General features: G+C 34.6%; 1 non-coding gene across 1 annotated transcript; it reads left to right on the top strand.

The window, feature by feature from the left end:
- The first annotated feature begins 10209 nt into the window (after positions 1-10209).
- LOC133787776 (small nucleolar RNA R71) lies at positions 10210-10317 on the top strand. The gene has a single exon (XR_009872777.1). It is a non-coding gene; the product is annotated as a small nucleolar RNA R71 (small nucleolar RNA).
- The last annotated feature ends 639 nt before the right edge of the window (positions 10318-10956 follow it).

The following is a 10956-nucleotide window of genomic DNA, read 5'->3' as shown; positions in this document are numbered from 1 at the left end:
AATAAAGAAAAAAAATTATTGAGGATCTTAAATGAAACACTTTAAAAAATCTTGAGCTTTTTCTCCAAACACTTGCAAAAAAATTGATAACGCAAGTATACGTATCGTTTCATGTAATTGAGTGCACAAGCACAAGTATGGTCCCGCGAAGACTGAATTACCTAATCTCTATTTGGCTAGTGAAAAGTTTTCGAGAAGAGAAAACTAAAACATAAACATAAGAACTAAGTAACAAAAATAATTAAAAACTACAAACTCAAAACAAATAATGCTGAGACAATTAATTAATGGATGGCAATTAGGGAATTCAATCTCGTCGTCTTTTCGCTTTGTATTTCCTTAATGCAATATTCCCAAAAATATTTTCTTCTAATTGAGATAGCAAGTTACAAAAGCATTATATATTCGTGTTAAGATATATAAAACTGACCTGTGTGAATTTACTACATTTCTATGATAAACTCAACATATAGGAAGCTTTAATCATGCGAACTTATAAGCTACATAAACCATATTGATGCTTTTGTTCAATATCGAAATCTACGTCTAATCAATTATAGCATGTTTGAATCTCACCTTTCAGATTTTGAATCAAACTCATATAGATCATGTAATAAATGACCAGTAAATCACAAGCAATAAACATAAATTGAAAAGATCTCAATAATGAAGAACAAAACATAAAAAATTGCATTAATTCATAGAAGAGTTTCAAGAGACTCAATTAAAAACCATAACACTAGATTTAGTTCATATTTTAATCCATAAAACTAATAATCATCATGAATTAAAGATGAAAGATAATAAAGAAAAGAAAAGAAATCTCTAAAGCGATAATGAGCTTCTAGCCGTCTTCTTCCAATTCCCACTCTAACAAACATATATTTTAAGATGAAAATCACATTAAAATACGAAACCCTACGTTTTTTCAATATGAAATGACTAAAATGCTCTTCATTAAAAATATGTAGAATTTCCTCATTTCCAATGACCTCGCGGTCATGTCATACAGTAGCGCGGTCGTGCTACTTGCTCCAAAACATTAGTTTTTCTAGAATTTCATCGTTTTGTCGAGTTTTCACCTCTTTTTAGTGCAAAGCATCCTAGGTCATTCAAATCCTAAAAACAAATAAAAACAAGCATAAAATAGAACAAAAGAACCCTAATTAACTAAAATATTTTCTAAAAAGGCACACTAAAACTCGTTTATCAAACTCCCCCAAACATACCCTTTACTCGCCCTCCAGTAAGAACACAACAGTGGACAGACAAAACTAAAAACTTAAACAAACAACACAAAATGAATCAAGACAACAACAATAATAATTCAAGCCTCAAGATATGATGACTAACACACTTATATAATGTTTAGGAAATTCAACCAATAATCCAAAATTTCAGTCAAAACATTCTTCCAATTCACTTAAATGCAAACAAAAATAAAAGCTCTCCTAAACATGATTAATAAATAATATGTAATTGAATCAATTCATGCTCACTATTATCTCATAAGCTTGTTATACTTACTAATCTCCACTAGTGTAAATAACACATGCTCAAAAATCAATATGACTTTCATGGCTTATAATTGAATGACATGGGTAAGGGTAAACAAAAATGTCATTTAGGCTTACTATACAATAAGCATACAAACCAAACAAACCAATCTTATGCAAACTTACAAATCCAAAACAATCCCAAATTTCCCAATCATTCTTGTTTTGAGAGAGAATTCATAAACATGATTTTTTAATTTTCATTTTTTTTCAAATTTTTTTTCCAATGATACTACAATCCCTCAAACTTATTTCTTTGTGTTTTTAACTAGAGTATAGTTTATTTTCAATATATTTTTTTCTTCTCTCTCAATCTTTTTATTTTTTCTATTGAAAAACCTTTCAAATGCACACCCCATACAAAACAATCCCCCAATCATTTTTCATATGCTTATGGTATAATCAAAGCAAATGAAAATTTTTAAGGGTTCAAATAGACTTAACATTGGTGTCAAACAATAAAACAAATCATATTAGACTCAGAAGTGGGTAACTAGGGATTAAATAATACAGGTTGTCTTGAAGCCTCAAACGTTTAAAAAAATTTCCTAAATCTCTTTCCTAAGCGTGCATCATCTAGGATTTCGTCTCAAATAGCAAGCAAACAAGTTCTAGGATAAAACCAATTTCAATTTTTATTTTTATTTTAAAAATTCAGAAAGCATAAATAATATTCAATCACACAAAATTTATTAGAAATCATGATTAAGCTCTCAATTATTTAAGTGGACAAAGTAAAAATGGAAAGAAATATTCAACCAAGCACACTGATTTTTATAGTTTCATTCCCTTCAATTTATAGAGCATATCTTTCAACATATTGTCATTGGATAATTATTGTAAACTTTATTCAAATAACACTCTAAACATCCTAGACAAAACATAACTAAAACAACACAAAAGCAGCACAAATTACCACAAAACTCACAACATAATACATACAAACAATAAGTCCCTTCCCCAAAACTTAACCTAGACATTGTCCCCAATATTTAAATAAAAGATAATGAAAAGAAACTAACCTGACAACTTGAATGACTCACGATGAAGGACCCTCATCACCATCCCCCTCAAGTGGAGGATAGCCAAATGCAGTGGATGTGGAAACTGAGGCAATTCACTGGTGTCAATTCCAAAATGGGACGCAATTGCTTGCTGATACTCGACCATATTAACACTTCACAAGTGATTCTCCTAGAAATTTAGCTCTCTACTCATCTGCTCCTCCAAAAAAGAAGGAGGAGAATGTATAGGCCAAGCTTGAGACGAAGTATCTCCTCAATGTGCTAAGACAAAACTGATAGAAGAGAAAACATTGAAGGAAAAAAATTTGTTTTCACAAAAATGGCCCAAAAATTACGTTTTAGAGAGTTTAAAATTCTCACCTCGTGCGAGGGGGACGCACTCTAGAGTAGCGCGATCACGCTACTCTCTCCTCAAAGTCGTTTTGAACTGCGTCTGGCGTGATTACGCTACTCTCTCCTCAAAGTCGTTTTGAACGGCGTCTGGCGTGATTATGCTACTCTTCATATTTGGCCTGGGGCTTTGTGGCAGTGACCATGCGCTAAGGTAGTGTGGTCGCGGTAATGGCCCAAAAATGGTCACAATTTTCACAATTCAAAAACTTCAAAATCAATCCCGAAACTAGAAAACTAAATCTTAAGAAAAAAAATGAAAAACAATTTTTCAATGAAATTCAAAATTACAAACTAAAACAAAATTAAATAAATGAATGGGATGCCTCCCAATGGCGCTGTTGTTAACGTCATTTAGTTGAACGTCGAACCTCCTTCTTAGAATGACTTGAAAAGGAAGACTGATTCAGCTTGATCAATGGGACCACCCAGGTATGGTTTAACTCATTGACTATTCACTATGAACATTTTATTGTACTTATCTTTCAATTCCACTGCACCGTAAGGAAAGACGTTCACCACTATATATGGCCCTAACCATCTTGACTTCAATTTTTCAGGAAACAACTTCAACCATGAATTAAACAATAATACTTGCTACCCTGGTTGAAATTCTTTTCGAATAAGGTTTTTATCATGCCAAGCTTCAGTGCGTTCCTTGTAAATCTCTGCATTCTTATAAGCTTCATCCCGCCACTCGTCAAGTTCATTTATTTCCATCAACCTATTTTGACCAGATAATTTCATATCCATCTCCTGTTGTCTCATTGCCCAATAAGTTTTATGTTCCAACTCAAGCAGCAAGTGACATGCTTTACCAAAAATCATCCTATAAGGTGACATGCCAATAAGAGTTTTAAATGACGTCCTATAAGCCCACAGAGCATCATCAAGCATCTTATACCAATCCTTCCTTGAACTATTGACGGTCTTTTCTAAAATGATTTTTACCTCTCTATTGGACACTTCCGCTTACCCATTTGATTGGGGATGATAAGCTAACATTGTTCTATGCCTTACATCATACCAAGCAAGCAAACCATACCATCGAATTGTTTATTTAAAAAAATGAGTCCCTTCATCGCTTAGAATTTCTCTAAGAGTTCCAAACCTAGTGAAAATATTCTTTTGTAAGAAATTTAAAACCACATTTCCATCATTAGTAAGAGCTGACGATGCTTCCATCAAATTTGAAATATAATCTACAGCAAGTAAAATATACTTATTATTATCATAGGATGACGGGAAGGGTCCCATAATTCTTATCACACAGACATCAAATATTTCCACTTCCAATATGGCACGTAGAGGCATCGCATTCCATCTTGATATACTTCTTGTACGTTGATAGGTGTCACAAGCTTTAACAAAAACATTAGAATCTTTAAATAATGTTTGCCAATAGAAAACACACTGTAAAACCTTGGTTGTTATTCTTGTAGGCCACCACAATGAAGAGTGTGACAATGAGTGGGAATGGATATCATCTCATCCTCTGCTACACAGTGGCGGATTACTTGATCCACACATTGTTTATATAAGACAGACTCTTCCAAATATTAGTGCTTTACCTCCAAATAAAACTTTTTAAGTTGTTATCTAGACATCTCTAGAGGCACTATATTTGTAGCCAAAAAGTTAACAGAATCAGCGAACCATGGCACCTCATTATTCTCCTCTACTTCAAATAATTGTTCATCTTGGAAAATATCATTAATCTGCATCTCTTTCATGCTTGTGTTTGCTCTCTTCCACTTCTAATCTAGACAAATGGTCAGCCATTATTTTTTAGTACGTTTATAATCCCCAATCTCCATGTCAAACTCTTGCAGCAATAAGACCCAATGAATGATGTGAGGCTTAGCATCTTTCTTAGTAAGAAGGTATTTAATGGCAGAATGATCAGTGAATACAACTACCTTATTCCCAATGAGGTATAGCCTAAACTTATCAAAAGCAAACACAATGGCAAAGAGCTCCTTTTCTGTAGTAGCATACTTAACCTGACCATCATTCAAGGTGTGACTCGCATAATAAATCATTCTAAACACCTTGTCACCTCGTTGCCCCAACACTGCTCCTACTGCAAAGTCACTTGCATCACACATTAATTCAAAGGGTAATTCCCAATTAGATGCTACGAATATCAGCACTGAGGCTAATTTCTCCATAAGTGCCTTGAAAACATGGCGACACTCCTTATCAAACTCAAATGGTTCTACATTCATCAAAAATGTATATAGGGGTTTCAAAATCTTGGAAAAACCTCTAATCAATCTTCTATAAAACCCTGCATGGCCAAGAAAGCTTCTAAAACCTTGCACTGAGACAATAAGAGGTAAATTCTCAATAATTAAAATCTTAGCCTGGTCCACTTTCCCTTGCTCGAAATCTTGTGCGCAAGAACAATCCCCTCATTCACAATAAAGTGGCACTTTTCCCAGTTCAGTACTAGGTTAGATTATGAGCTTCAAGTTGGCCAAGAAATTATCAAAGGAAGAACCATAGACCAAAAATTCATGCATAATGATTTCTATACCCTTCTCTACCATGTTAGAAAATATTTCCATCATACACCTTTGGAAAGTTGCAGGTGCATTACAAAGTCCAAATGGCATTCTCCTAAAGGCGAGAATGCCATAAGGACAAAACGTCGTCTTCTCTTGATCCTTAGGTGTGATAGCTATCTGTGTTGGGAATTGTGCCCTGAAAGCATATGTAGTAGACATTGTTTTAAGAAATAAATTTGTTATGCATATATTTTATGGACTATATTATTCTGTTATATTATGTAAATATCAGAAAAATTCCTAAGTTCATTTATGTAATCTCAAACAGGTATTGGTATGGGAGGATTGTGTTTGAGATAAATGAACTTGAAAGTTTGCGGTAAAATAAAGTTAAGAAATCTTTAGATTAATTGCAGCAAGTACGGTCCACTAGTATTATGAATACATGTGATCTAGATCCGGATCACTAGTGTAGTAGGACAATTTAGTGGAGGTACTTTATATATTAGAGAATATATAGAACTGGACCAGATATGTTTATTAATACTTAGTTAAATATCGTTTCAAAGTATTAATTAAATATATCAACTGATGATCATATACAAATAGATCTTAATCTGAAGTTACTATGAACTCTTGTTTATGTTATATGAGTTCTTTGATTCACTTGATAGGGTCTGTCAGAATGATCAGGCTAGAAACTTTTATTTTGGAAACTCATTAATATAAATGGATGGGAACGTAGTATACAGATATGGAATCTATACCTTCTCATAAGAGATTGAATAATGGTTCTCTTAAGGGTTGACTTTTGGGACTGAAAGGTTATTGAGCACAAATTCATAATTTAGTTATGAATTATCCTTCACTAGTAAAGTCAATGGTACTTAAGGAAACAAGATATAATTAAAAGGGTAAAAAGGTAATTTTATTCCTGATTAATTATGAACCATTATTAGAGGGCTAATTTGTATGTAATGATTATATCAATGGACGCTTTATTTTATAAAGTACTCAGTAAATGAAATGTCTATAATTACAAGAGTGCAGTCTCATATTTATAGTGGAGTAATCATGAGATTAATAAATTAAGATTATTTAATTAAATAGTTAATTAATAATCTCAAATTTATTGGAGCTTGGAATTATAGGTCCATAGGTCCCCACAGCGGCTCTATCAACACAATTCAAGGCAAGAGTTGATATAAAGAAAAAAATGGTTGAAAGACATATTTAAGAAGAAATTTGTTCTTCGGGCCAAATATGCAATTATGTGATAATAGTGATTAATTAAATAATTACAAATTAGTTGTAATTAACAAAATTAATTAATATTTAATTATTATGTAATTTTAAAAATTATATTAAATAATTAAATTTGCTTTCGAAATTATATGAAATAATTAATTAATTATAATTTTAGAAATTATAATAAATTAAATATTTAATTTCTGAATTAGTATTTAATTTAAATTGGTTTTAATTAATTGATAGAATTAATTAAATATCTTTATTTGAGTGGGAGATAATAATCTGATAAGTTCAAATTAGATTTGAATTTAAAAGATTGATATTTATTCAAATAATTAATTATATTTGATAACTAGTTAAAAAGAAAATTAATTCAAATTTGAATTAATTATGAGGTTGTTAGATTTTTATCTCACAAGATAGTTTGAATAAATAATTATGGAAAAATCAAATATCCCTAAAATATAGGGTGGTACACAACCACACACAGTCCATGGACTGTGTGTGGCGTGTACTGCACAGATTTTCAGGGATAGATTTTTCAATTTTAATTATTTAATTAATTAATTAATGGAAATTTCAAAAGTTAGTTTTTGGATATTTTCATTAATGAGATAATTAATTAATTGAAAGATAAATTGTAAATTGGTTATAGATTTATTTTTTGAATTTAAATATTTTTTATTTAAGTTAGACTTATCTGAAAATAAGATATACTCTGTCATTCGCTCTAAAAGAAAAAAACGATACTTTTTTATCTCTCATTGAAAAAGATATAGAACCAATCTCAGCCCAATTCTCTTGATCTAATTTGTTGAGTACATTAAGTAGAATCAGAAATTAACCATCCTTTATTCTCTAAGTGCCCACACACTTCTTGAGGTGTAGAGAACGCTGTGGAAGATCTTAGTGTGAGTACCTGGGAGCGGCTTGGATAGGAAGTCCGTTCAAATTACGAAATGATAGCAAGGACACTTAATAAGCATCAAGAGGTATGTTTTCTATTTTTTTCTTTCTTATGATTCATATATGTATATTAATGGATCTGCATATTTTAAGGTAGTTTAAATATGTTACAAAATTTTTGTTGTACGCTGGGCCAACCCACCACCATTCCGTTGCGTATTAGGAAACTCGTTCCTAACAATCTGATGTTCCCCAGAATAACCATCCAAGAAACAAGAATAGTTGTGCTTGCCAACCTATCAAACATTTGATCAATGAATGACAAAGGAAAGTGATCCTTTCTAGTTGCTTTATTCAACTTGCGGTCGTCAATACAAATTCTCTAACATGTCATAATATGTGTAGGAATAAGTTCATTGTTCTCATTCTTGACCATCGTGATACCACCCTTCTTTGGAACCACTTGCACTGTGCTCACCCATGCACTATTAGACATTGGGTAGATCACTCCCGCATCTAACCACTTAAAGACTTTTTATATTACCACTTCCTTCATTGTTGAGTTTAACTTTCTTTGAGCATCAATTGTCTATTTGGCCTCATCTTTCATCAAAATGCAATGAACACAGTGGACAGGCTAATTCCCCTAATATTTGCTATCGTCCATCCAATATCCATCTTATGAACTTGAAGCATCCTTGGAAATTTTTCCACTTCCACCTTAGAAAGAGACGAAGACTCTATAAGAGGAAGGGTATCCTTTTCTCCAAGACACGCATATCAAAGATGTTCTAGTAAAGCTTTCAATTCTAAAATAGGAGGTTTCTCAATGGAAGGTAGCGGTCTCTCTGGCTCTTGACCAAGCTCTTCAAACCTTTTCCCACTCAATGGCCCATAACAATTAATACAATACAAATAACCCATAGCCTCCTCACCATCTTCTTCATCTAATTCAGCTACTGTAAGGTTCAATTCAAGAAGATCTTCAACCCTCTTTTGCCTTGCTATAGCTCTATCTATCACATCAATTGAACAATTATCACTAGCTCTTGGATAAGTCATGGTCCTGAATACTACCTCGTCACCTTGTACTCTTAACTGTAACTCCCCATTTTGAACGTCTATTAGAGCTTGCCCTGTGGCTAAGAAAGGTGTCCCAAGAATAATTGGGACATTAACATCCTCCTCCATGTCAAGAACAATAAAATCAGCTGGAAAGATAAACTTGCCGACTTTTACTGACAGATCTTCAATAATCCCTCTAGGTTGCTTAACTGAACGACCTACCATCTGTAATGTCACGGTAAGGGCCTTGCATCACCTAGCCCGAAACTGCAGAATACTGGCAGTGGCATCAAATTTATACTTGCACCCAGATCTCAAATATCATGCTTACATTCAAAGTCGCCAATGGTGCAAGGTATGGTAAAGCTTCCTGGTTCTCTTAACTTTTGTGGGAGTTTCCTTTGTAGAATGGCACCACACTCTTCTGTCAATGCTACAATTTCACAGTCTCCCATCTTCCTTTTATTAGGCAGGATCTCTTTCATAAACTTGATGTAGCTAGGCATTTGTTCAAGTGCTTATGCGGAGGGAATATTGTTATGCAACTTCTTGAACACCTCCAAAAACTTTACAAACTGTTCATCCAGATTTTTCTTACGTAGTCTCTCTAGGTATGGGATCTTGAAATGGTGCTCAATGCTCACTGGAGGTAGCACTTCTTTTTCTGGGAGACCATCAATGCATTTTCTTCACTAGGCTTCTTTTCTGCTATGCTCTCTATCGTTTGATCGTGACTCATCTCATCTAACTAATTCCTTCTTTGCTAGTGAGTTATTTCAGTAGTGCTTGGAAAACTTCCTTGTGCCCTGTTTGTCATTAAAGTAGCTAACTGAGCAATCAGAGTCTCCAAACTTCTAATAGATGCGTTTTTTCGGTCAAAAACTAATTTAATACATCAGGTTGTGCTTCAGGTTGCTACATGGGAAGTTGCTGCTTTGGCAGTCTATTATGTGGTTGATAGAACCCATGAGGTGGATGTTGGAAAGACTACTAGGGTTGTGGGAAAGGTTGATGGTTTTGTGGAAAAGGCTGTTGTGCTTCTTGATTATTATTCCATGAGAAGTTAGGATGGTTCCTCCACCCTTGGTTATAGGTCATGGAATATGAGTTATTGGCTGGTCTTTGGAAATTTCTTATGGCTGGAACTTGTTACATAGGCAAATTGTTTAAATCCACTACAGGGCACTGATTACGTGGATGACTTATTCCACACATTTTATACACACTTTGCAATTGCATGGCTTGAGCTGCGAGGTTATTTTGTTGTAACTGTTTCATCAAATATTCCACTTGAGCTGTAAGCATTGAGATCAATCATCCTAGCGACCTTTTTGTATTTTGCCTCTAAGTAGGCCACTGGTAGTTTTTCATGGTCATCTCCTCCAGTAACTCATATGCTTCATTAGCACTCTGCATATGAAAGGACTCCATGTTGCTGCAACAATTATTGTACGAGTAGTACCACCCAACCCATTATAATTGTTATGGACCAGCATCCACTTCTCAATTACATGATGGGGACACTTCCTTAACAACTCCTTGAAGCACTCCCATGCATCATACAACAACTCCCCGTCATTCTAGTGTAAGTTATTAATTTCCCATCTCAACAATGCAGCTTTTGCTAGAGGAAAAAACTTGGCAAAACACATTGGGGCTAGTTCCTCCCATGCATGATGGAATTGGCTTGCAGCAAAATTAACCAACTCTTCACTCGGTCCCTTAAGGAAAACATGAGTAGTCTCAGTCAAATTGAATCATCACTCATCCAGTTCATCTTAAATGTTGCAAACAACTCTAAGAAGTTGGCTATGGCAAGTTTGGATCCTCAGTCGGTAATCCACTAAATTGTATGGTGGACTGCACCATTTGTAAAATTGTTAGCTTGATTTCAAAGTTGTTAGCGACAGTTGTAGTGTGTCTGATACAGGAATGCACTCCCATCACAATGGGAAGTACATAATCTCTTAGGGTCCTTGGTCCTTGTTCAATAGCAACCGCTGCATCACTTGTGTTGATGCTCATAATCTCATCAACAGAAAATATAAGGCCGTCTAAGGCGTCCCATGCGCGAGGCCAAGAGGGGCCGCGAGGCCGTCTACGGCGCCCCATGCGCGAGGCCAAGAAGGGTCGCGAGGCCGTCTACGGCATCCCATGCGCGAGGCCAAGGAAGGAATCGCGAGGCCGTCTAAGGCGTCCCATGCGCGAGGCCATGAGGGGTCGCGAGGCCGTCTACGGCGCCCCATGCGCGAG

Source organism: Humulus lupulus, chromosome 6 (assembly GCF_963169125.1).
Source record: "Humulus lupulus chromosome 6, drHumLupu1.1, whole genome shotgun sequence".
NCBI classification, from domain to species: domain Eukaryota; kingdom Viridiplantae; phylum Streptophyta; class Magnoliopsida; order Rosales; family Cannabaceae; genus Humulus; species Humulus lupulus.
The sequence above is the reverse complement of the archived record's forward strand: the minus strand, read 5'-3'. Positions and strand labels throughout refer to the sequence as shown.